The 27,171-nt window shown below is 37.5% G+C and overlaps 1 protein-coding gene across 3 annotated transcripts in view; it reads left to right on the forward strand.

Annotated features, from left to right (window-relative positions):
• The window catches only part of LOC136873706 (uncharacterized), a 542,234-nt gene that overhangs the window by 390,057 nt on the left and 125,006 nt on the right, over positions 1–27,171 (forward strand). For all 3 annotated transcript variants that reach the window (XM_068228013.1, XM_067146839.2, XM_067146840.2), the window contains one exon: positions 3,807–3,880. The gene's annotated coding sequence lies outside the window, so the exon portion shown is untranslated. The remainder of the gene's footprint in view (positions 1–3,806; positions 3,881–27,171) is intronic.

Genomic DNA, 27,171 nt, shown 5'->3' on the forward strand with positions numbered 1-27,171 from the left:
TTCAAAGTTTAACAACTAACAATCATTCAACAAACAACCGACAATCAGGTACAAGACCAGGAAAAGCCGAGATTTAGAGGCAATTTAACAATCTGGGCTTCAAGCCCCAAGTTTTGCAATTCCTGAGCTCTCAGCTCACAAACACATATTTAACACAGGGCAGAAATCCCCAAATAATATGGAGCACTTGCTCCCACCAAGCAATATCAAGCCTCCTAGAGGCACATTTCCAATACTTAAAAAGAGCTGACCCGCTCTCAGTTTTCCAAGCTTATGAAAGGCAATACCAGGCTCAACCCCAAGTTGCCATCAAGGCACAACTTACACAACATGAAACGGGGGTATCTTGTACCCAGCCTACTGGGCCTTAGTAGAAAAATAATAGGTTAACCCTTTCCCGCCCGCATTTTCACTCCGCTTATCCCCAGGTTTCAACCTATTATTTAGCAAAAACTTAAACAGACCGTATTGTTTCAGAAAAAGTTAAATACAGTAAAAACTATTGGTCACAATGAACTCAAATTTTCAATAACATTAGAAAATATACCATCACATCCATGTCTCTGTTTATTGAGTCATAATGTGTTTCCCCCCCTCCTCCTCGTGATACTCGACACAGAGACAGTCTGCATTTGTCACATTCCCATGTTGTCTGAATCCCTCAAAACCAATAATCACGTGATTTTGGAAGTGGAATGATGCCCATGTATATAAGATTTTATTTCATCTGGGCAAGGGTCTTCCCATTCTGTTTTTATCTTACCGGAATGCGACTGTTTGAAGGCTGCATTGTTATATGCGCAATAGGCTATGTCACTGAATACTTTTTCTCCTCCTAACATAACTAAAAACAATCTCTTTCCCCTAATTCTCTTTCCGAAATATGCGCAGGTTCAACATCATCCATTTAATCATTCGGAGTAACGAAACGTAATATTTGTGTTACCTGAATTGCCGTGGCATTGCCATCAGGTCCGATTTATCGATATTCGTTTTCATTCATATCACTGTTATCACTAAAGTTATCTTCGTTGATACATTATTCACTCCTTAAAAATTCACCTGCACCCCTACTCAAGGATTCTGTGTCACTTTTTTCGCCCATATTCAACTCAGTTTCAATACATGCGATATTCAATCCCGCCTTGTTTACGGACGAAACAGCTGACCCGCGCTCGCGGAAGTTCAAGACCGTTGCCTAGGCAACGTCAAGACAGATTATCTCTCTTCATTTATTCCCTAAGGCTTGTAGATTGCACTGCGTGTTCACAAATGCCTTATAAACACTTCTCTGATGAGAAAAATAAAAAAACTATCGCACAGATCGCAGACGAATGCAGATAATGCAGCCGGGCGCTAAGGACCGGAAGGCTAAATGAACAGTCGGGCGCTAAGGGCCGGAAAGGGTTAAGTTAATGGCCCAAAATGCAAAATGAATGGAGGCGTGAATTTGCACTCCTAAACCCATATTTTAAAACCTAAAAGGCACTAGGCCGATGAAACGGGCTATTCCCAAACTATGGAAGTGACTCATATACTGAATAAATTTAACACATTAAGGACTACAAAAACGTTTACAAAAACGTAGTCGCCTCAAATCAAAATGAAGGGGAGCTCGAGAGGGTAAAGCACTCTCTATCCCTGATTTACAGTAAAAGATATGTGAAGTTTTTACATAAACAAGAAGAAATTTACATTTTTAAGAGATAGGTTACATGGTAAAAGTTTCGGACCTTCCCCGCGGGTTAAACTGCTGAGCTAGCAAGAAATAAAGACGTTAAGTGGCCATTACTTTACTGAAGAACTGCTGCCAGAAAAAAGAGGCGCTTCCCGCCTCCTGCTACACGTCCATACACTAAGTTAAATGTTGATGATGTGGCCGAGTGACAAGAAAATCAGCAGTTTTTATACCCTCGGGGAAGATTCGAGACCTTTCATGAATAATTAAGACACACCCACATGCGTTTATTGATCGCAGTACACAGTTACACACAAAATCGAAGAAGAAAGACACGATTGGTCAAAAATTAATTACAGAAATAGTTGATTGGCTAACTTCAAAACTGGCGGAAAGAAAAGATTAATATTGCCAACCCACAAATGAAAGAACGAAATTTAGTGAAGAGAAAACTTATGAATCCAAAATTTCTTTAAAAAAGTTCCTTCACTTCGCACCAGGGTGCATGATCAAAGTTTTTTAGTAGAGACATCTATGAGACAATGTCTAAACTTCTTGATAAATAGTAAACAAAAACACGACGAAATTAACATAGTGACATCTTCAGAGCAAAAGTTTAAGTAGATCCAGTTTTAAGTTCACAGTTTCTCCTGTAGAGGAGTACTTTAAGGCGGAAAATTCAAATGTGCGGCGTAGAGGTGTACCAGCTGGTACAATATCTATTGTTCCTTGACATTGAAAAGGCCTATGACAGCATACCAAGGGAGCTTATTTGGGAGTGCCTGAGAAAGCTCAAAGTTCATGACATTCTAATTTCAAAAGTTCAGGTGCTTTACGAGAAAACCAGAAGCTGTGTACAAGTCGTTTCTGGACTGTCAGACTGGTTTGAGACAAAAAGGGGAGTACAACAAGGTAGTGCTTTGTCGCCCCTATTATTTATCATTGTAATGTATACCATATTAAAGTCGCTAAAAGAAAAGGGCAACAAGACTTAAAAGCACTTGCGTTTGCAGATGATGTAGTAATTTGGGGTAGCTCAGAGAAAGATGTGGAAGAGAGACCGCAGGGGTGGAGGCAGGAGTTTGAGAGAGATGGATTGAACACCAACAAGGCTAAAATGGTAGTGTTGAAGGTACAGAAGGGTGACAATCAGCCAGAAATCATGCTAAATGGCACTAAGCTGGACAGTGTCACAGAATTTAAGTATTTGGGAATAATATTGTCCGAGGATAACTTAGCTAAATATGAAGTAAACAGTCGAATCAGCAAAGCAGTACATTTTTACCTCCAAGTAAGACAGCTACTATGGGATAAACAAGTACCACTCAAAACCAAGATGACACTGTATAAATCTTACTACACCCCTATCCTCACATACAGCCTGGAAACTCCTACATTAACAAGAAAGGACAACTCGAAACTCCAAGCACTAGAAATGTAGTTCCTACGCACAATGATCCAGAAGACCAGGAGGGATAAAATCAGGAATGAAAAAGTCAGAGAAGACGTAGGACTAGAAGACTCCTTACTCCAGAAGATCCAAAAGACAAGACTGAAGTGGTTTGGCCATGTGAAAAGAATGAGTGCCAATAGGTCTGCAAGAAAGGAGTATGAAAGAGAAATAAGAGGAAAGAGACCAGTGGGCAGACCTAGAGAAAAATGGGCAGGCTTAGTGAAGAAGGATGTAGAGGCGAGAGGACAGCATTGGGAGCGGCTTGTGAATGAAGAATGGTTCATGGACCGAACAAAATGGAAGGGGCTCGTGTACCACACACAGGAAACTGGAGTTGGTCAGCGATGATGATTATATTCTTAATTTGTTTTGTGTACGTTCTCATGATACCAACATATGTATTTCTAATGTCTACTTCACTGTAATGGTGTATAGCCAAATTCTATGCACAAAAGTGCACAAGATTGGTCATCTAAGAAGTCTTTAACTCCTAAAGTGAGTTAACTACTTATTTGAAGTCTCATGTTGGTATGTTTCAGATAATAAATGGATCTTATCTTCCTGTAAATGCTTCTTATGGATGCAGTTTTTACTGAATAATTTTGCATGCTTGGGGACCTATTGAAGTTTTGTTTTATTGCTATGGATAAATAACTTCGTAATTTTTTCTTACAGCCACAAAGGTGCCTCAGAAACGAAAAGCTGTCAATGTTAATGCAAGGCCGTACACAAGAAGCATCTCGAATTTGGTGAGTGTAGAAATCGTAGCAACAATATGCTACTGTTTATCTGTTTTGCTTAGTCTCTATCCTTGACATGCATATTGCTTACATAACCAATTTTAGAACTCTTACTTCCAATATGTTAGTTTTCTATTAGTGCTTTATTAGTGTGGTTTTTTTTAGTGGTGTATTAGTGTTAGTGGGTATGGAATCTCAACACCTTGCTTATTATCTGCTTAATGGCATCAAATCATTTTTTTTTTTTTAATTGCACTAATTTGAGTGGAGTAAACATTGATAATGCTGGAAGTTCATCTAAATCAAACATCATAAATACCTTGGTTATTAAATTTGAATTTTCTCTTGCTGTTTGAATGTAAATTTTCGTTCCAAACAAAAATACTTATAGAATATCTATGTATCTACTTTTGTGCATCTCATGTGTCTCGAGTATTGTAATGTTATCTCACTTCAATATTCATTAATACTGTATAATTCCTGTGGTGTGTGTCATGAGATGCTTATCAGTAGCAAAGCAAGAGGTAGCAGGAGTACAAGGTAAAATTGCATTACTCATTTAGTAATGAATTATACTTCTTAACATTGTGAAAGTATAATCTGCTTTTGCATCATGACACACTTTGTAAACTAAGAAAAGATTCTTAAATAAAAATCAGCCAATCAATACTATTTATTACATATTACTTGGCGTACATGATTTTGCCCTGTTTTAACACGTTGTTGACCAGCTGCTTCTCACACTGCACATGCCCTGTGCCTGTCCATTTTCTGAGCAACGATATTCTCAAGTGAATGCATATTTTTAAAAATGAGTCTCGTTTCACTAACCTTATGCTTGTTATTATATATACTGGAGGCCATCTGAAAGAGTACTAATAATGTTTCCTGTTTTGGTTGTCTGTGTGGTAATGACCTCTGTGGAGGGGCACACAGCAACTTTTACAGGTGTAACTAGTTTCATTCAGTTAGCCTTTGCTGGAACACACACTGCACATTCTTGTAGGATTTTCCCTCCTGTTGCTGAATTCGCTATGAGGACTTAATCCTTTATCTGTTGTAACAGCCCTCTAGTGAGATCCTTATTACCTTGACATCTCTTTGACTAGTTTGAAGAAGAGGCTCTTGAGTCAACCAGATCTTTCTCACTCCCATGAGAAACTGCTTGTGCCTTAACCTTCTTTTTGAGTGTTTCAGGTATATTACAGCCTGAATGTACTGAATAATGCACGGTTTACAAGATAAAACCATACCTTTTTTTTTCACTAGATCACAGTACACATGAGAGAAAAGTAGATCATTACTGGTCTGCTTGATCAACCCTTAATGTATTTATTGTTCTCGTTTATACACGTAGGTTTCATAACAACCTGCTCGGTCTTTCTGTGCTATTTGCTCTACATTGCATAGAGGCAATATGAATGGTAGATATTATTCTAACAATCCTTTCATCCTTCAACTACAAAGCCGACCTCCCGAACCACTCATCTCCCCTATTTGTAGTTCCTTACAATTCTCTCTAATAGTACCAAAAACTCAAGTTTTGTATTTCAGAAGGGTTTCATAAGTGGAAATGCTATTACAATAATTGTCTTGGTATTATATAATGCCACATATCAAGGAATGATCTCAAGACTGAAAATGTCTCTTTTAGGGTGCTATTCGTAGTTGTGTTTAGTCCAGACTAAATACTTGGTCTCAGACCAGGCAAACATTTTTCTTTTCTTGTTATTCCGAGGATGATACAGCTTTAGTCCTGGTCTAGGGGTAGTTTAACAGAGGACTAACTTTCACAACATGGAGGTCGTACGTGAAGTTGCGGTTAGTTTGTGAAATAAGGGATATGAGAAGACGTATAAAAATGTATGGAATAGGCCGATTATCTTCCTGAAGTACGTAGATACCAGTTTTATGAATAGATATAGTTTTAGAAAGACCAATACAAGAGATCTGATAATTGTGCATCCTAACTTATATGAGCATGCAAACAATAGGCCACTAGACTTTTACCTCACTGCTGAAGAAGAAGAAAGATGAACAATGAGAAAGTTTCACGATATTACTCAGTTTCCTCAAATAATTATTTGAATTGTATTAGTCACTGCAGTAATACCCTGTAAGTCAGCTAGCATGGTCTGACACCGTGGTTAGCCGGTTCGAGTCCCGTTGGTCGAAAATATTTTTACTTTCAGAATGTTGGCCAGCTGGTGGTATACAATTTCTAATCACCAGATTGCGTCTCAAAAGCCTGGGGCCTGTTCCACGAACGAACTTTGCAACTTTTCAACTTTGCACTTTTCACTTTTCAATTCTTGCAAAGTGCAAAGTCTTTCTGTTCCACCATGAACTAGGCTGTACTTTTCAATTTCTTCGCAAAGTGAAAAGTCTTTGCGAATGAGTGATCAGATCGAGTTTATTCCATGAGCAAACTGTATAGGCCTAGTACTTAATGATTTTAATGCTTTACTTTTCGCGGCGAACTTGGCGGTATAATTGTCGTACCATTAAAGTTTTTATCATGGGAAAGAAAGGTTATTACTAGAAGCTGGCTGTGCTGGAAGTTGTCAAGGAGAAACGTAACATCCTTTTTTGACAACTTTATAGATAATCTCTCAAATGATGACACATCAATGTTAACGAGGGTAGGCTGCCGTCAGCACATTCACACACAGAAGGAAATTCACCCTTCATTAGAAATCCCGTCTCGCTATATTGAGTGGATTATCAGGCCAATATACTGTTAGGAAATATTACATTAACTATAACATCTACGACTGGTAACAGTTCGCAAATAATTTATTTTGATGCCCCATGCATTGCTGTTACACCGTGTTGCTGGGCACCATTTACTAACCAATGTAAGCACATAAGAATTTGTTCTATTTCGGAAAGGAATTGACTTCTTTTTGTTGCATGTTTCAATATTCAAGAATATAGTCGGCCTTTGTTGGGTTAATACGAAATCACTCGATATTACATAGAAGTGAGGTTATGAAAATTCAGCCTGTCTTTTTTTTTTTTCTTTAGTAGTAGTAGTAGTAGTAGTAGTATTTATTCATTCATCATGTCGTTTACATATTTACAGGACTCTGTTTTATATATACATAACTCTTTTAATAACATTTCTATTATTCGATTCTTCATCACTGTCCTCACTTGATGCTAACAAAACCTCACGTCGTAACGTATTTATATCACTAAACCGAATTCAGCGCCGAGAAACTAATGTACATATTTGTTAATTAACATATGAAAAGGGAATCATCTCTCTGCAAGATTTATGAAAACTTTTCACTTCATTTCTTTGCACTTTGCATTTCTGCACCGATGGAGGAACATAACAGGCTTTGAAAGTGAAGAGATTCCTAACTTTTCACTTTGCAAGCTAAATCTGATAAGTGATGGTGGAACAAAATCTAAACTGAAAAGTGCAAAGTGAAAAGTGAAAAGCTGCCAAGTTCGTTCGTGGAACAGGCCCCGGGTTAAATTCCAAACCTCCTCATTGCTCATAGTGAGTGAGGGCATATAATGCTGTTGATGGTGATTCGTCTGTCAGATGTAGATGTTAAGGCTTGAGCAGAACCATTCGTGTTATTTGACAGGAGTAGGCTGTGGGCCGGCACTGCGTTTCACCCCATCAGTCGTATTCATCATTATAAATTTGTTCTAGGTCATTGGGACCTTTGCTGAAACGCACATTCAGATTAAAAATCCTGGAGGGATTTATATTAACAGACAAGGATGGTCTTCTTTAAATGTTCAGGTAATAAAATTAATAAACCAAATCAAGCCCCATGGCACAACAGCCCCGAAGGCCATGGCCTACCAAGCGACACTGGATAAAAAATCTTCAAAATATACCATATTTTCTCAAATAAGTAACACTCTTGCATAATTTTCGCATCCCAATATTTTTGGGTCCAAAGTGAAGAAAAAGAGATGTTCACATATTTGACACACCCACTTCTTCGAACATCCATCACACAGCTCCAGATGAGATAACACTCAATATCCCATTCTTATCGATTATTCGACTGTGTGGTATACGGAAACTGATTGGCATCTGATCTGTGGTTTCCATTTGGGAGAGCAAATATTCCTTCACTTTACAATTCTCAATCACAAAGCGATCAAAATCAATTACTTGGTTGAAATCATTCGGCATTTTGTGGCATAATGTTGCTTTTGTCAAAGTCCATTTATCTTCATAAAATTAATGAAGCCTCGGCTAACCTTCAAATCCGAGGCACTGTGTTCATGCGCAGCAGCTACTTCTCGTCCTTTAAAATATAGCATTTCATGAGAAACGGCACATCCAACGTTGCGTACTGAAATCGTACATTATGCAGATCCTTCCCTACTTTCGGAAACTTGCCCCTTTTTGGTCCGCGAAATTCTTTGCGAGACTTGTTGGTTGCCTGAAGTGCACCTCTCTGTTACCACGGTAACCGCGGTAGTGTATTTTGCATTCTGAATCTGAATACTTGCGGCCCGCTGCCCTATTCCCATATGTTTTGGCATAACTGATCACTACGAGTTTATATGATGCCCTATTACCTACTCGAATACTTGCTCATTGTGGATTAACAAACAATTTTGAGTTCACAGGAAACGCATGTCCTGTACCCGAAACACTTGTGAAATACATTTGTACCAGGCTGGAATAGAGTCACTAGTCACTTCTGTGCTGATTCTCTCATTGAACTAGTGCAGTGGTATTTCCTACTGGCTGAAAACAGCACGTTGCCCGGTACTTGGAATGACCGGTTTCACAATAGGTAGACTGCTACACGAGTAGTTGACATCTTTATTTTGAAAGATGTGATGGATGTTCAAAGAAGTAGGTGCGTCAAATACGTGAACATTTCTTTTTCTCCACTCTGGACCTAAAAATATTGGGATGAGTTAATTATGCAAGAAAATACGGTATTAGTGTAATTATACTTACAAGAAAATGAATGTATTTTCTTTATATTCCAATTTGTGGAAATAGATTTTATTTATCCCACTGGTAATCTCTTCGCCACACATGAAAAGAGGAACAATTTTTCCTCTCGGCTCCAGTTGGTCTCCCACATTTTCTCTTCGATGTCCATTATCAGTCAGGTCTGCACGTACGAATATGAAATGAACACAAGTTGTTACTGACATCTCGGAACATGGTCAACAAGATCTCTAGAACGATGCATCATGTCGGTCGTGCTCTGTTTTGTGAGTTTTGCGCATGTTCACAAGTAATTTGCAACGCTTGGCATCAATGTGCCAGGATGGATCTCCATACTACCTTAGTACGTGCGTAGTACAGGTCTCTGAATAACGTATTCTTGGTACGTAGTTAGTCCCGCCTTAGTCCAGACTAACTTCAATCCTGACTAAAGTAGGACTAGTGAATGTTCCTTTCCCTCTCCTGTGTGTATCTCCACACTACAGATATAACCACTGTTAGCCTCACCAACCATGCTTACCAAAATGCCGTACTTGGTCAACTTTCCCGAGTTAAATTTAAAAATATTAAGACATCCTCTCCTTGGGATCATTCGTTCATCTAGCATTAACCATTGCTTGGTTTTCTGTAATGACTGAAATTTTGATAGGTGAAATTCATGAAGCCTATTTGTATAATTTGTGGTGTGACTGTTGTCATGAAATATCTGTTTAAAGGCTCATTGTCTTAGAGTATATGGGGGTTTCTGTGAACTGATCACTTGTAGCCAAAATGAATTCTTTAACTGTCCCATCAGTATAGACAAAGCATAACATTTTCTCATCTTGTTGTTAGTTATTTCAGCCCACTTCAAGCTATTAGGGGATACTTTATATAATTAGTAGTTTGCTGATTGATTAAAGTTGATCTACTTCGCTAAGTTAAAAGAAATCATCACCAAAATTAAGCTTTAATACTAGTTTAGTGTTTTCAGATTCATCAGATCTTAGTTTTGCCTGGAACTCCTGGTAAATATTCTAAGTGTAAGCAATCAACTTCATTGTTAGTCCCGTATTGATGGATATGACTTACGTTTCTTACTAAAAGCGTTTATTGAACCACCTAAACAATACGCAATTTTTCATTGAAAGGTGCTAGTTTCGGCTAATATGACGGCCATCCTCAGCTATTCACAACTAGACATTGTTAGATAAAGACATAATAACATTCCAAATATCTTAAGAAAAACAAGTCGAATGGGGTTAAATCCCAAGAAGCTAGGACCACAGATGATTGCAAAAACACATCATATATGCACATTCAAAATGTTCATTAGTCTCTAATAATTAACACTTGATCAAATAAAATGATAGTCTAATGGAGTTGGACCCCAGTAAGTTAGGGAGTATAAATGATCATATCACACACATAACTTATACAAATAGCTGTTAAAAAGTATTCCGTGTAGTCTGTATCAAAACACTTAATCAAATAAAAGGTGACATTAATACCATTGTCTATTGGTACTCTAAAAAGAGTGAATTGTGAGAACATGCATACTAGGAACTACACTGCTTTTTTTATACATTTCTCATTATTGTTAAAATGTTTTTTGTTAAAAAATCACAATGTTGAACTGGAATAGGTTACTATTCTGACTGTTGAAACACATGAAAACCTGTTGTCTGTTATGTATATGCTTGAAAAGGTGGATCAATCTTATTTTTAAGTTATAAATGTTGTTATATTCTTAAACATCGGGATATCCCTCAGCCAATATAACAGCATTTATAACTTAAAGAAGATCGATCCAAGTTTTTAAGCACATATGTAATAATCAGAATAGTAACCTATTCAAGTTCAACATTGTGATATTTTTTGAACAAAAACATTTTATGATTAATGAGAAATATATAAAAAAGCAGTGTAGTTCCTAATATGTATGTTCTCACAACTCACTCTTTTTAGAGTACCAACGGGCAGTGGTATTAATATCACCTTTTATCTAATTAAATGCTAAGTTTTTTGATACAGACTACACGGAATACTTCTTAACAACTGTTTATATTGCACCCGTCCACCTCCCGAGAACACGGGAATGAACGGAGCGATTTAAAATTAAAATGGGGAAAGCTCGATTGTAAACTTGAATTTAAGGACTCCATGATAGGACTAGGAAGTGACTGTTAACTTTAAAAAGGGCATCATCTAACTACAATAAAAAGATTATGAGAGTGGTTTCCTTTGAAATAATTTGCCAGAAGGAGCGGTTTATTACGCCATCCGACGTACGAAACTTTGATACATTTGGCCACGATATTTAAATTTCCACACATGTTACATAAACAAATCACTTGCTATACCGCAAATGGTATCAAAATCTTGCTGGGTTGCTTCTGAAATAAAATGACATTTTGAGGTATAATTTACGGATCGATTCCATTTGAATCGAACCGTTGTTCAAGGATATAGCTTCCTTTTATCGGGAGCCCGAGCATAACCCATGTTACGGTCGGCTTCCCGATTTAACTAAGATGATGTACTCCGGCTATATACATTTTTCCGAGACCGGTACTCGGACTGGGTAATGTTTCTCGTGAATTACGAAAAATGGATTCCACGGACAGTTCCTATCTTACGATGTCCAGCTGATGCCATACCACTGAATTAGCATTTACATTTTATTTACACATGATCTGAAATGTTACAAAGTAGCCTCAGTAGACTACTGCCACAGATGAGATAACGAGAAGCGGTTGGAAATACCGTGGCAATGACCCCCCTCGCATCGCGGGCGAAGTAAACAAACACACCAAGTATTACTGTAACATCGTCCCGTACGGAAACCGTACGATAACGAGGCAACAAAATTATTAATATTTATCATTCTGATTATTCAAACATACGAATAGAGGGATGTTGTCACCAATTAATTAATTATCGTCAGAAATATTCATTTATCCACGAAATTATCATCCTCGAAATTATTATTATTATTATTATTATTATTATTATTATTATTATTATTATTATTATTATTATTATTATGCTCAACGGTTCCTGGCACTGTAACGTTTGATTAATATCGTCATTATTATGCGGGATGCAAACACAAATGGTTATTACTGTTATTATTATATCCCTCTTGTGGTTATTATTATTATTATTATTATTATTAAATAGGTGACTCCAGATTTTATTATTATTATTCACGTCACTCAAGAGGTTATTATTATTAATGAACCGGTCACTTCCGCCAAAATATATTAAGATATCGGTCGCAATTATAATTATTTCACTGATCAACCAACGACATCATTACTGTTATTATTATGACAATTATTATTAATCTGACCTTGATGATTTAACATCGTCCTTACATTGTTATTATTATTATTATTATCGGTTGCATATTATCATTTAGATTCCCGTTTAACATCTTTATCAATGCTCATTTAATTAAAGCGGTCCAATCCTTTATCTGCAATATTTATTATTATTATTATCACGACATCATGATTGTCATCGCTCGTCATTACAATGATTACACTATACGATCATTTATGTGGACTCTGAACTCTCATTTTCCTTAGATCCGTAGTATCTCAACGAATAGCGGTGCAGTCTATTTATTTCGTACATGCTGTCACGGGTCCGAATTCTACCCGCTACGTAACTCAGTATTTCTCTGTGACACTGCCCGTACATTTTACACTCATTTCAATATCCTAAGTGTCTCTCGTGCGGAATTTATTTCCCTTTCTATCTCAATATTTCTTGATTCATTTATTTCTCACAGAATTATCAACTGACTTATTTATTCATTTCTGACATCGTACGACCTTTTTATTATCTGACTGCAGATTCTTTAACATTTTTCTATCTCATTTCGATCTACGCCTTAGTTCATTCTCCACAAATAATCGTAACATCTTGAAATGATATTTACCAAAATTTGACAATCATGGTTTCGTAATATTAGTCCTACGTGTTCCGGCTAATGAATTGCAAATTTAAGACACTACATTTATTCGTAAAAAAACATATTGGACCGTAATTTAAACCACACGTTCATTAACATGTACGGATTATTAACACCGATCTACATTTCAATATTATTAATTGATCAAATTAAATTACCACACTCTTTAATTCCGAATTAAAAACGACATCCCGTCATTAAATGATTCCCGATAAATTCAACACCTGATCACTTAAATTTATTATTACGCACGGCTCACTAAATATTCCAATATCTCATGAATTATTATTATATCCAAATTATTAAAAAAAAATTTAAAAATTCTTCTCAAAAAAAAGTACTTTTATTATTATTTATTATTATTATTACTTTTAAAAAATTAATTTTCGCCTGTTACACGGTAGTCCACTATTAATATGTTTAACGCATAACCCCTTTTACAATTTCGATTTATTCTGACACTAAGCACTTGATTTAAGACAAGATTTACTTTGAATATTATTATTATCGCTTCTCACAAATTTTAACAACTTCACTTTGGTATGACGAGGCTGGACTTTCCTTCAATGTCATTACATCGCTCGTTAAAATGACAAACACCGGGCGAGTTGGCCGTGCGCGTGGAGGCGCGCGGCTGTGAAGCTTGCATCCGGGAGATAGTAGGTTCGAATCCCACTATCGGCAGTCCTGAAAATGGTTTTCCGTGGTTTCCCATTTTCAAACCAGGCAAATGCTGGGGCTGTACCTTAATTAAGGCCTCGGGCGCTTCCTTCCCATTCCTAGGCCTTTCCTGTCCCATCGTCGCCATAAGACATCTGTGTCGTTGAGACGTAAAGCCCATAGCAAAAAAAAAAAAAAAAAAATGACAAACAGAAAAACACATATTGGGTCTATTTAACTATAATAATCAAAATCAAATGTAAAGAAAATCATTCTTGAATACAAAGAAAATATGAATGCATGCATGACTTAACGTACTACCCCATATCTACAAAATTTACATCTACAACAAACTGAATACATAAAAAGACCCCGATTATTTACATTGTTATATTTACTACTGTCCGTGCTACAAATTTAGGATGGGGTCGTTAAGCGACTCATCTTGTTACAGAAGGTAACCAAGTCTAATCAAATTATTCCCATTTTTCCCATCACGATAACATTTCCCAAATATTATTTACAGTTTATGTACTCATCTTAGTTTCTCGGTATTCCATTACAGCTTTGCAGATGAGAGGCTCCTTTCGGCCCCTCTCTGCATTTTACTCCTCCATTCTTGTTGGCGTAGTTCCACAAAAGATTTCCTGGCACATTACCATTTTACACTAATACCTTAATTATCACAAAACTTCACCATTGACAACGTTAACACTGAACACTAACTTTTATACAACAAATTAATATCCTAGACCCAAAAATTTAATATTTTACACTATTTAATCTTCGTCCAATTACCGCACAATGGACATGGACACGTACGACGAGGTGTCAACTTTTACGCCCGTCGCGATTTATGTCGTCCGACGCGATACGCCCGTTTCATACGGCACTCTTGAAGTGTTCATGATAGCGATTCGATATTCCAAAGTACAGGCTATTATTCCCTTAAAATACTGTTCGTCACACAGTCTGTTATTTACGTACTTATTGTGGTACAATTTATATTACTCTCTTGCAGTGCAATTAATTTACTTCACTGATATTTATAACTGACAAACACTGTCCTACGTTAACTATTTCCAGTTCATGTTGCTTGAGCGCGAGCACATTTTACAAACACTGGCGGATGCTCGCGCCATTAAATGTTAAACGCCCGTAGAATTCGAAGTTAGCTGCGACCGACAGTTCAGCTCCCGAGATTCAATTCAAGTGTGTGTTGGCGAGGATCCCTTGTCCCGTATATATGGATGAAGCTTTCTCCCGCGGATTCATTGACGTCATACCCCTGAGGGAGGGGGTGGATTTTTGATATCGGCCCTTGCATTCCGAATTGGACGTTAAAATTTACATCAAATTAATCCACTCCGCTAGCATCTCTGCTGGATTAAATATGAACTCCTGGTGATCACAGATTTAGGAGATACGGGTGGATTTAGCTCCTCACATTTCGCGCCTTCGGAAGCGTCCCATACAACGTGGTCTTCTTCCAGCCAATGAGATTCAAGCTGTCTGGTTTCCAAGAACTCCAGCCTTCAATTTATTTAATTTGCCAATAATTATTGATTATTTTTCCATGCGTGACATCTAATAAATTCATTACATCGATCCGTGTACTCATAATAATTTATTACTGATTACTTTTGTAGTTACGAGAATATCTCATCCATCATTCCTTAAGATGGTATCCCTGAGCCTTCCATCAAAATTTTACGATTGGCCGGCAAGCGGTCACGTGGTTTAAATCTCCACCTGCCCGAACCTAGGCTAGCGAATGTACACGCAGCCGCTGTAGTTTTCCACGACCTCACGGAATTTCCGTCCTGCCAAAAATATCCCAATGTATTACTCGTGTAGCGAGCTTCCTTTGTGTCCACTCTCCCCCTTCTCTTTCTGACCAAGACTTATTTGTGGACTCTGTATTTCCTTGTTCGCCAACTAATGAGATCCCCTGCTGTGAAGTAGCTAAATTTTGTTGTGTCGAGCTAATCCGTCAGGCTCCAGTCTGTCGTCCTTCCTTCGCTCATTATTTCGACATTACATATATGAAATGTTTTCAACTACACTTCTGTATTTCAATAAATGTACCATATATTATTTTATCAATCAAATCATGACTGACTATGGGCCTAAGTCACTCGAGTTCAATATAAGTTATTTGTGTGTTTTTTTATGATCATTTATACTCCCTAACTTATTGGGACCCAACTCCATTAGACTGTCATTTTATCTGATCAAGTGTTTAGTAGATACAGACTTTAATGAACATTTTGAATATGCTTTGCAATCATCTATAGACCTAGCTTCTTGGGATTCAACCCCATTCGACTTGTTTTTATTAAGATATTTGGAATGTTACTATGTCCTTATCTAACAATGACTTGTTGTGAATAGTTGAGAATGGCCATCATATCACCCTAAACTAGTACTATTCAATGAAAAATTGTACATTGATTAGGTAGTTAAATAAAGGGTAAGGAAAGCAAAAATATATTGTAATATTGGTGCACTATTCCTCCAGCCCCCAATCACTAAATGAAATAGAAATTTCACTTCCATTCACACTCGCATCACTTTGAGCCTCATTCTCAACCCCCACAAATTCTCTTTGTTTTTGAAGGGCGTTTATCACAATCATCACTACTTACACTCTTTGGAAGAGCTTTCAGTATCTAATTTGCTTTCTTCAACATCACTTGAGCATTCCAAATACTTACCCCCATACAATTCGTTAAATATTTCATCCAAATCTAAACACGTGATCAATCGGGGAAGTGCCATCTTATTCACCACATTGGCTCTTTAAAGAATATAAACATGTCAGGAAGCAGAACAAATGAAGCATAAAACAGAATAACAAAATGAAATGTTGGCAAAGAGTAACCAAAATATTCAGCACCAAATTCCAGAAAATCCTTCATATATCACTGAACATACTATTCTTATTAACACGAGTCAACTCGGAACCCGCCAGTAATGTTCAGCCAGCCAAACGTGAGTGCACGTGTGTCCTGTCAGCATTGTGTTACAGTCTTCTCCTGTGCATATATTGTGTTTAGATAGAATTATTTATTATATTGTTCCCAAGAATCTCACACACTGAAGAAGCCTTTGAAACATGGCTAAACATGTATACATAAAGAATTTGATTGAAATAGTATTGATTGGCTGATGGAGTGTTAACTTTTGTTCAAAACTAGCACAACTTGCCTGTTTTTGACAGGCTGATAGTTGGCGATCTCACTTACTTCTGTTTATACCCTTTGTTGATATGTAATTAAGCAGCACCCTATGCACATACTGGTGTCCAGTTTGAATTAGTATGACGTGCTAAGAATTGGCCAAATACCCGGCCGAAGAGCGCTCAGCCAGTGGGTGCTCTGCAATATGTGCTCTAACACACAGAAGTTGAATTTCCTGGAGAACCGTTAGTTACAGAGAAAATATGTATTTTAAGTAGGGTACACATATTGGGCTTTTATTTAGAAGTAGCACCAACTATTTACCTAATGTTTGGTTTTTTTTTTTTTTTTTTTTTTTTTTTTTTTTGAGATGAAAACATGCGTAAGTTCAGTAAATACCTACATATTAATGGGCACCATCAAGAAATGGTTAATTGTTGAAAAAATTAGAATAGGCTTATATATTTGAATTGAATATCTGAGGTATACCGTATAATCTCGAGTACCACCCGCACTGTTTTTTCAAAAATATTGCTTCCAAAATTGGGTGCGGGTCTTATTTAAAATATTGGGAAATTAATCTTTCCGAACGCGCGTAAATTGGGCATCACCGCTGGCGTGGCTTGGCGACAATGCTCCCTTCGCTCTACCTGGGGGCCTAAGACAAGGCTCTCCCTACCTATGGGTAAATACGCTACTGTTTTCCAGGCCGAAGTATACGCAATACTGGCCTGTGCTGTATATATATGGAGCATGCCTGGACATAGAAGATGCATCACTATTTGCAGCGATAGCCAGGCAGCGTTAAAAGCACTATGTGCAGTTAAAACAACATCAAAAATGGTATGGGAATGCCAAATGATGTTAGATCAGCTGTGTGAACTTAGCTCAGTTACCCTATTATGGGTCCCTGGGCACACAGGTATCAGTGGAAATGAAGAAGCTGACAAACTAGCGAAACAAGGCTCAAAAGGTCCTTTCATAGGACCAGAGCCCTTCCTGGGAGTGTCACTCCGAAGCGTGAAACTGGTAATATCCCAGTGGACAAACCAGTCTCACTTAGACATTTGGAAGAAGTTAACTATAGCAAGGCAGGTACGTGAACTTATCAAAGGGCCTAGCCAAAGTTATAAAAAGGTCCTGATAAATTTGAATAGGACCAGAATGCGAATGGTAGTTGGACTGTTGACAGGCCACAATACCTTACAGAGACACCTACACATCATGAAAATCAGTCAGGATCCGATGTGTAGAAGATGCGGTAGGGAGGAGGAGACCTCCGCGCATGTGTTATGTCAGTGCGAGGCTCTTGCAAGCACTAGACATCGATACCTTGGCTCACATTTCGTGAGCCTGGAAGACATCAGGAATGCCAACATCCGGACACTGGTATCCTTTATAGGAGCACTAGGTCTGGACTAGGCAAACCCGTTTAAGGGACACAAAGGGTCTTCACAGACCTACGTGTGGAGCCCTGCGAAGGCAGGGTTCACTCATTCTTTATCTATCTATCTATCTATCCCTCTGCTCTCAGTATACGCTACTTCCACGCTTGATTTACATATGTAAAGGTATTTATGTTCAGCTGATGATGACTATTTAAAGTCGAAACTGGTCCTGTAAGCTAATTCTTACAATAAAAACTGTATTGATAAGGTGGAACCCTTTCTTGTCGATACATACTTCCACGCTTGGCATCAGTCTCACGCACGTTGTCGGAGTATCAACATGAATTCCACAAAGCGTTTGCGATCTTTTACTACGAGTGAGAAACTAAAAGTAGTTCGGAAAGCCAAAATTATTGGAAATCGTACCGCCGGTAGAAAATATAACATTGACGAGTCGTGAATTCGCGATTGGAGAAAGAAAAACGTGCTGTTAACATGTAGTGGTGATCGTAGAGCTTTTCGTGGACTGAGTGTACAGTTTCCAGAAATTGAATGAAAGGAACTTTTATAAATATGTGACACAAAGGTGGGAATTGGGATATGGTGTGTCAACCGAAATGTGTCAGCTAAAGGCATTAGAGATCGCAAAGGAACTATCAACGGAAGGGTTCAAGGCAAGCTGAGGATGGGTTTGTAATTTTTATAAAAGAAATGGGTTGAGCATACGAAGGCATACCTCAATTTCACAGCGTCTTCCTGGTACCTACGATGAGAGGTTATTGTTGTTTCAACGTCACATAATTCGGTTGCGGAAGGAAAATGCATATTCGCTTTCCCTAATTGGCAGTGCAGATCAGATGCCAGTCTACTTTGAAATGCCAGTGGAGAGGACTGTGAATAATGTTAAGGGTGCAAAAAGTGTTACCATTAGAACAGGTGGTAATGAAAAACAGCGTTGTACGGTAATGTTGTGTATTCTCGCCGATGAAACCAAATTGCTGCTGTACATTGTTCTCAAGCGAAAGACACTTCCTAAAAATCTACCCGCTGATGTTATTGTCAGATTTCAGAACTCCGGCTGGATGGACAGTTCACTTGTGGAAGACTGGGTAAAGCGTGTCTGGCAACGTCGCCCTGGTGCATTATTGGCACAAAAGAGCTTGCTTGTTCTCAGCAGTTACCACGGCCACACAACAGATGCTGTGAAGAAACATATCGAGGATGGAAAAACCGACCTAGCAGTCATTCCGGGCGGGATGACATCTACATACAGCCGCTGGATGTCTGTGTGAACCATCCAGTTAAAGCAGCCTTGAAAAGCTCTATACAGAATGGATGGCAGCTGATAATCACATACCGACACCAACTGGTCGAATTTAGCGCCTGGAAGTTCATCTGCTGTTTTTGTGGACTTTGACGGCATGGAATCGTATCCCTGGAGACCTCATACGGAAGAGCTTCAGGAAATGTATCATTTCTAACGCTATGGATGGCAGTGATGACGACATTTTGTGGGAAGGTGATGGTGATGAATGTTCCGAAGTTGGTACTGATGATGATGATGATGATGATGATGATGATGATGATGATAATTTCGTGTGGCTATTGCTAAGAGTGCAGCCCTTGTAAGGCAGACCCTCCGATGAGGGTGGGCGGCATCTGCCATGTGTAGGTAACTGCGTGTTATTGTGGTGGAGGATAGTGTTATGTGAGGTGTGTGAGTTGGAGAGATGTTGGGGACAACACAAACACCCAGCCCCCGGGCCATTGGAATTAACCAAAGAAGGTTAAAATCCCCGACCCAGCCGGGAATCGAACCCGGGGCCCTCTGAGCCGAAGGCCAGTACGCTGGTTATTCAGCCAACGAGTCGGACAGTAAACTCGTGTCCTCATCCTGAGGTGGTGCAGCTCTTTTCAGGCATACCCCCATTGGAGGTGAGCTACATGTACCATTTCAACCACATACCAGCCCTCGTGCCATTCTTAAGTTCCTGGCAGTACCGGGAATCGAACCCAGGCCCCCAAGGATGGTGGCTAATAACACTAACCGTTACGCTACGGAGGCGGACATGATGATGATGATGAATGAACTTGTTGGATGTCGTTCTGGAAATGTTTGTTTACTTTTATTTGTATTTTCTAATTATTTTATGTGTGTTAGTAAAGATTGTAAATAATTTTGACTTCACATTTTTTTAAAAAAAATTTTTAAATGTTCTTTCAAAATAAGGGTGCGGGTCTTATTCGGTGGCGGGCTGGTATTGGAGATTATACAGTATTCCTATCAAATTTCATCTCAATCGTTGCAGTAGCTTAGTCGTGAGTGTGCGAGAAATGAAGAGATATAATCTAATTTTAAACTGTTGAACAATTTTAAAAAATAATTTTGCAAATATTGTATTTTGAGGTCACTATCATAAAATAAAAATGAGGCAGAAAGTATCAGAGTTCAACATTTTTTTGTAATTAAATTATTAAAACTGTGTCTAACAGTTGTCACCTTGGTCTCTTACTTCTCTTACCCTCCAAGGCCCAGTCCATTTTCCTGCTCTATTCGCCTCACATGGCCCTGCTGCCAAAGCCTTTCCGTCCATGAAGTTTGCCATTCTTCCCACCTGTTTATAGCAGCAATCATTCTCACTACTTTCATGGCTCCTTTGAACTTATGAATCATATATTCGATTCAAACCAGCTCCTGTAAAATTGGTCTGAAAACAAACCAGTATAAAGATAGTTTTGACCAGCAGCTACTTCCTTGCTATATGGTTATGTGTCTGTAACTTTCTTGTAACAGTTTTAATCAAGGTTATTTTAAGTCATACAGGTGTGTGCTTGGTGTCATTATTTTCTATATTTACCTAAGTTTAATGCACAGTGGGTCAAATTTCAAATTCCTATTGTATTTTAAAATGTTAAACTAAAAATATAACAAAAGCTGTAAAGTTTCATTTCATTTATTCTGGAATTTTTAGTAACTTTGGAGCATTTAGCTTCCTTGAAGTTGGCTGATTAGAAATATGAGGTTGTGAAGAATTTACTGAGGAATAATTTTGGTGTAGGAAACATCTACGTAGGCCGACATACTTTCACTACACTCAGCAAGCCACAGACTATCAATATGTTGTCTTCATTTCAATAAACGTACTGCATTACTGAAAATGAAAACCTACAACCTGTTTTCCAGTCATTGACCGGGTCAGGAATGTAACGAATGAAACTTATATAGGCTGTTATTACAGTGGGGTCGCCACTCCCAAGGTGATTTATGAATGAGTGATAAATGCTACGAAATGATAATGGAGAGTGTTGCTGGAATGAAAGATGACAGGGAAAATCGGAGTACCCGGAGAAAAACCTGTCCCGCCTCCGCTTTGTCCAGCACAAATCTCACATGGAGTGACCGGGATTTGAACCACGGTATCCAGCGGTGAGAGCCCGACGCGCTGCCGTCTGAGCCACGGAGGCTACTGCATTACTATACTCGCATAATCATGGTACCTCATCTGGAAGTAGGCTATCATGTCATTTTTTGCAAATAGTATATTTTCTGGTGTATATTTTGAAGTAAAATAGTCATGTGACAGACACCACTGACAATATTTGTGCAATACTTGCGACCCTTATGCGGAAAGGGACCCAAAGTCAGCAATGGAAATTTTACAACAGAGCTAAACAAAGGTGTCTGGAGGTAGAAATTGCGTTTCTGTTTTGACTTCCTGCGCTACCCATGGTTATTCTTTATAAACGAAGTTACACAGCAGTTTGAGCATTAGCCACTCGATGTTACGGGAACTTTGTACAATTGGTAAGAAAATCGGTGAAAGCTGTAATTCGTTTTTCTTAAAATACAGTTCTCTTAATAGCAGCAGTCAATTATTAATATCTTCTGAAGTATTGCACCTAGAAGCATGAACCCTTTTCTTTTAAATGCTCAGTATCTTTTGTTTATATTAGAACTACAAAAAACTCAAAAATGAAAATGCTGACTTTAGGTCCCTTTCTAAAAGAATGTTTTTTTGAGAATCCACCATTTCAATACATTATGTTTTTTAATTGATTTACATAAATGTTTTTACATTATTGTTATGTCTTAAGTGGGACATGTTTTGCCTAATTTTTTAGGCATCTTCATCTGCTGTTCCTTGTGTTTTGTTTAATGGTTAGCTGACATGAATTGTTTAAACTAAAAAATATTTTAATGTGTATTATATATTCTGTAGAAACATCCAGCTAATGTGAATTGTTATGACTAGTGAATTGTGTTTACATGTCCTATATATAAAAGAAATTTAGCTTGCATACAGTTGCTCAGTCTAGAAAAGGGTAAGTTTACAATTATTGTACATTTGATAAAAACAAAATTTTATTTATTTAGCTTATGGCAAATTACACTATATATATATATATATATATAAAATAAAATGAAATGACATTTTGGGTTGTAACCATCTAAAAAGGAAAACAATCACCTGGGCACCTGAAATATTCAAAGTTTTATATCTAAATTTTCTAGCCACTCTGAAGCCCTGCTAAGATAGTTGGAATTAAATTTCCATTACTGAAGTGAATGTCAGCACATGGTGACCCAACTATCTCTAAAGATCTCCTGGGAAATAATTCACAAAGAAAACATGATTGATATGCTTTAAAAACTTGTGGTAACGTTGGTTGGTTTGGGTTATTTAGTCTGTAATATCCAATGTGCATGCTCTCACTGGAATCTTCATGGACTTCAGTGTCATCTTGGGAATAAAATTGGGTAGCGTTTTCATAAGATATTGTTTAAATCCGTTCTATGAATGTAGCTTTATGGAGATAAAAAATTATGTAAAATCTCGCCGCCTGTCGCTGCGTGGGATTGAATAGGGGACTTTCCAGGTCGTCGTGACATTTAACGTGGTCTTTTTTCTTCTTTTAAGGGTTGATATTGGTGGATTGAGTGTCTGTAACGAAAAAAATGTGTATATTCGTTGTGGAGTTTGTGCAAACTGAAGTTTAAAATGGGGATGTTGAGCTGGCTTGTACCCTCCCCCACGCCTCTCTTGCGGCTGGCTTGCTCTTGTGACACCGTCTGTCCGACTGGCGATGGCCAATTCCGTGCTCCTCGTGTTGTATCTGTGTGTGTTACGCAGAGGGGTATGGTTGGGAAGGGGTCGGCGGGTGAGTTATTGACTGTTCTCGGAGGTTTCTGTTGAAAAACTGGTTTATGAAAATGTAGATGATTTCATATTCGTTCATCAATTTGCCTTTTTTTAATTCTCTTTAGTATAGTTACGTCTTGTTCTATGGTCGTGTAGACATGTCCAGTATGCTCATTGCCGAGAATTTATGTTTGTTTGCATTATAGTATTCTAAGTATCTTGTTGAGGAACTTCGTCCTGTTTTTCTATGTATGAGACGAAACATTGGGTACAGGTGAGTTTGTAAATCCCGGATCCTAATATTCGTCTTTGCTGGAGTTGACGCTATTGTGATTTAGGAACATTCTTTGGTTGGTATTTTGTGTTTTGAACAAAATTTTGAAGTCATGTTTCCTGAATTGGTTAGAAATTTGATATATGTTATGATTACTGATCAATTTTGATCTTAGGAAGTAGGAACAGCAGCTGAAGATGCCTAAAAATTAGGCGTAACATGTCCCGCATAAGACATAACAATAATGTAAAAATATTCATGTAAATCAATGAAAAAACATAATGTATTGAAAATGTGGGCTCTCAAAAAAAGAAAAAATATACATATATATTTTTAGAAAGATATACGTTGCTCAGTATAGACCCAACGATGAGATTTATAACTTACAATTTAGGTCCCTTTCTGCAAAACGGGTCACATTTAATGAAATTCCGCCCAGCAGTTTGAGATGTCATTTTAGAAGGCAGACACACATAAGTTAATTTTATATAGAGATGTGGTTAAATATTACTTGTTCTTTTATTCTTAAAAGAAAGATAATTGTCAGTGATTTCACAGGATCATATCTGCTTAAAACTAAAAGCTAAAGATAAAAATGAAAGGATCTTCCTATATCAGGTACAGAGAAATGGCTAGCAAGCACCTAATGTTTAATCAGATCATTTTGCAATTGTCTATGCTCATGATGAATTTCAAATTTGTTCTCATTGTCCCAGTATTGTTGGGAAGTCATCTGAAGAATATGTTGAAACTTTATATAATGTGTTTTTCTGTAGAGGGATGTGCTTCACAGACAGATGAGGAAAGAGTATTGAGGAAGTGTAGGATGAGGAGAGAGGCATAAGATGGAGCAAAGACTGGGGGATGGGCGTTTAAATATAAGGCAATACGCAATTGTTCCGTCTGCTCATATTGCCCTGTTAATGTGTTAATCCTTTGTGTTCATTCCATTTTCTTCAAATCGAGTTATACCTGGGATAAATTAAACCCGTTTAACTTTAGAACCTTGTGTAAACTTGAGTCGTTTTTCTCCACCAATTTCTGACACTCATTTAGTTTAAACGACAGCTCGCCCGTTTAAAATAATGATGTCAAGTTTGCGCTAGCGTTGGCTGCACTGAAGGAATAGTCGAAGGCATGGTCAATTGGAATGGGTCAATCAGAGCGAAGTAATTCAATGACCAACATTTTTGTATTAATATCAGCTGTTTGTGGCGAATTACTGCTGTCATACGTAGTGAATAAAGAAGAAATTCGGCAAGATATTAGCTTTACTGATAAATAAATTGTTTACATTTATGCAAAGTGTGGTGTCATATAATTTTAGCCATTGCTGTCTACAATTTCTTGGAACACACTTTTATTTCTTATTTTTCTCTGTCACGCTTTAGGCCTACCGTGGGCCTAATATGTGTCTTTTGATGTCTGTATTGTCTTACGGAACACACGGGAATGTTGAGATATTAAAATCCTAGTCTTTCTGCAATACGGTATTCCTTTCCTCAGAAAATCAACATTTATGTGAATTTAAGGTAAACAAATTCCAAGCATGCTCGGGATCTATCTCCTATTAAAGTCCATCGCCCTCGGGCGGGATCAATCTCACAAACCTGGGATCCAGCAGGCAGACCACTGAGGATGTATTATTTGGAGATTTATTACTTGATTCTATATTCGTTCATAACATAACCAAGTTTGCAGTATGTCGTACTCTTCTCCCTATAGCAATAATATTTCTATTGCTGGTTCGCTGGCAATAGTTACGATGAAACATTTTATTACTTTTCTGATCCTATAAATATATGATCTAGTGATTAGAAATTGTATACCACCACCTCTCCTACCGTGCCGGCCAACATTCTGATGGCAAAAATATTTTTGACGAACTGGATTCGAACTGTCTAATCACAGCTTCGGACGATGCTGACCTAACGCTTTAACGACCACAGCCAGCAGACACCGCACGGGGAGCAGACATATTACAGCTCTTATGTACGAATATTTTTATGCCTCACATTACAATATTTATACCACCAACAGTATTTTATATAATATTATAAAAAGACTGCAATTTAAGGCCTGTGGTCCCCGTTGTTAATGAGCAAGTTGCCTGCTGCATAATATCTTAAAGCAACCAGAATTATTGCTTCTAGCGGAATAGCATTATTTTGTGCAGTTGACGTTTTAAATGAATCATTTGATACTAGACAATCCTTGCTGCTCGCTTATGAATTATAAATCCATCAAAATACTCCGTTACATGCGATTTTCCAAGATTGTAGACTTTTGTTGGAATGCGGCTTCTTAACCTTACTTGAATATCAAAATTATTTCCTATTTAACCAAAGACTTCAATAAATTCTTCCTTTTTTCTAATGCTAATACTACGTTCTAATTTTAGTACGTTTTCTATTAAAGTGCTGCAGTACTGGTAGTCAAAACTAACCCTTCTACTAGGAAAATCACAGATACGTTAATAAAATGTCAAGGAGGTTGAATATAAACATCAGTTTAAACCTACAATATAGAAGGTTTAACTTTGAACCAAGTTTAAACTTGAAACAAAGTTTAAACCAATATGGGGAAAATGAATGTTAGTTTAACCCTTTGGATGCCGACCCATAATAGGTCATCATATGCATAGAATGCCAAGCATGTTTCAATGGATTTTGCACCACTGTATAAAATATTTTATTTACGTCTCATTTTAAAAGATATGGAGGTAAAATTCGGTATGTGAGCTTGATATACTCCAAGGAATATAAACATATGACTTGCATTTCAAAAAACAAAATTTCATGGAATAATGTGCACAAAAATATTATTACTTTTTATTTTTAAAAATGGAAAAACATAATTTGAAATTAATTAGCACATTTTACACTACACCCAAAGTGACTAAGTGAAGATATTTAATCTTAACTCATATCTGAGATCATATATACCAATTTATGTTGTTAATGTAGGTCTACTTTACAATTTATAAACTAACTTCCAAAAACATTGAACATGTGGAGAGAAAGACACGGACAGTGTAACCTGTCAACGATTGAATATTTTATGAATTTTGAGAGAGTAATAGTTATCATTTGAGAGAACTGTGTCTAGTAGCAGTATTTGTTACTACAGAACAGTTCAGAAGATCAGAACAACATACAAAATCAACTAATAGTGTCAGAAATGAAAGTGTAAAGAACAGATTGAAATATTCTATGGGCGGAGCATCAGATTGATGTAGGCCTACGTGTTTAGGCCCTGGGATTTGATAAAAATGGTGGGGATGGACAACATTACTTTCAGGGAATGTGCATTCAGTCCAAAAATCATCTAATTCACTGTCATTTTCATTAGCACTGTCACTATAACTCTTTGACACTGCACGAAATGTTGTAAGCCCATTAGCCAATGGCACGGCTCCATCATTCTCTGGTGCGCTACCTGAAGACCCCAAAAATATCATAATCATCACTTTCGATAAAATTAGAGTCGCTTACATCTTCAAAGCAACCCAAAAGTTCCTCAATTTCTTCTCCCGAATTAGGCCTACGTGACGACATGACTTGTTGTGATAATTGTACTATTTATAACTTTACTACAACTTAAATAAATTGCTAGGTAATTATAACTGCAGTAGAAATAATAATAAATGCAATATATTACGATAAATAACTCAAATGCGTCAATTAGAACGTAAAATTATTGAACACAAGTCACAAGCGGACATAAAGAAACAAGGAGGCTGCCATATT

Source organism: Anabrus simplex, chromosome 5, assembly GCF_040414725.1.
Source record: "Anabrus simplex isolate iqAnaSimp1 chromosome 5, ASM4041472v1, whole genome shotgun sequence".
In the NCBI taxonomy this organism is placed as follows: Eukaryota; Metazoa; Arthropoda; class Insecta; order Orthoptera; family Tettigoniidae; genus Anabrus; species Anabrus simplex.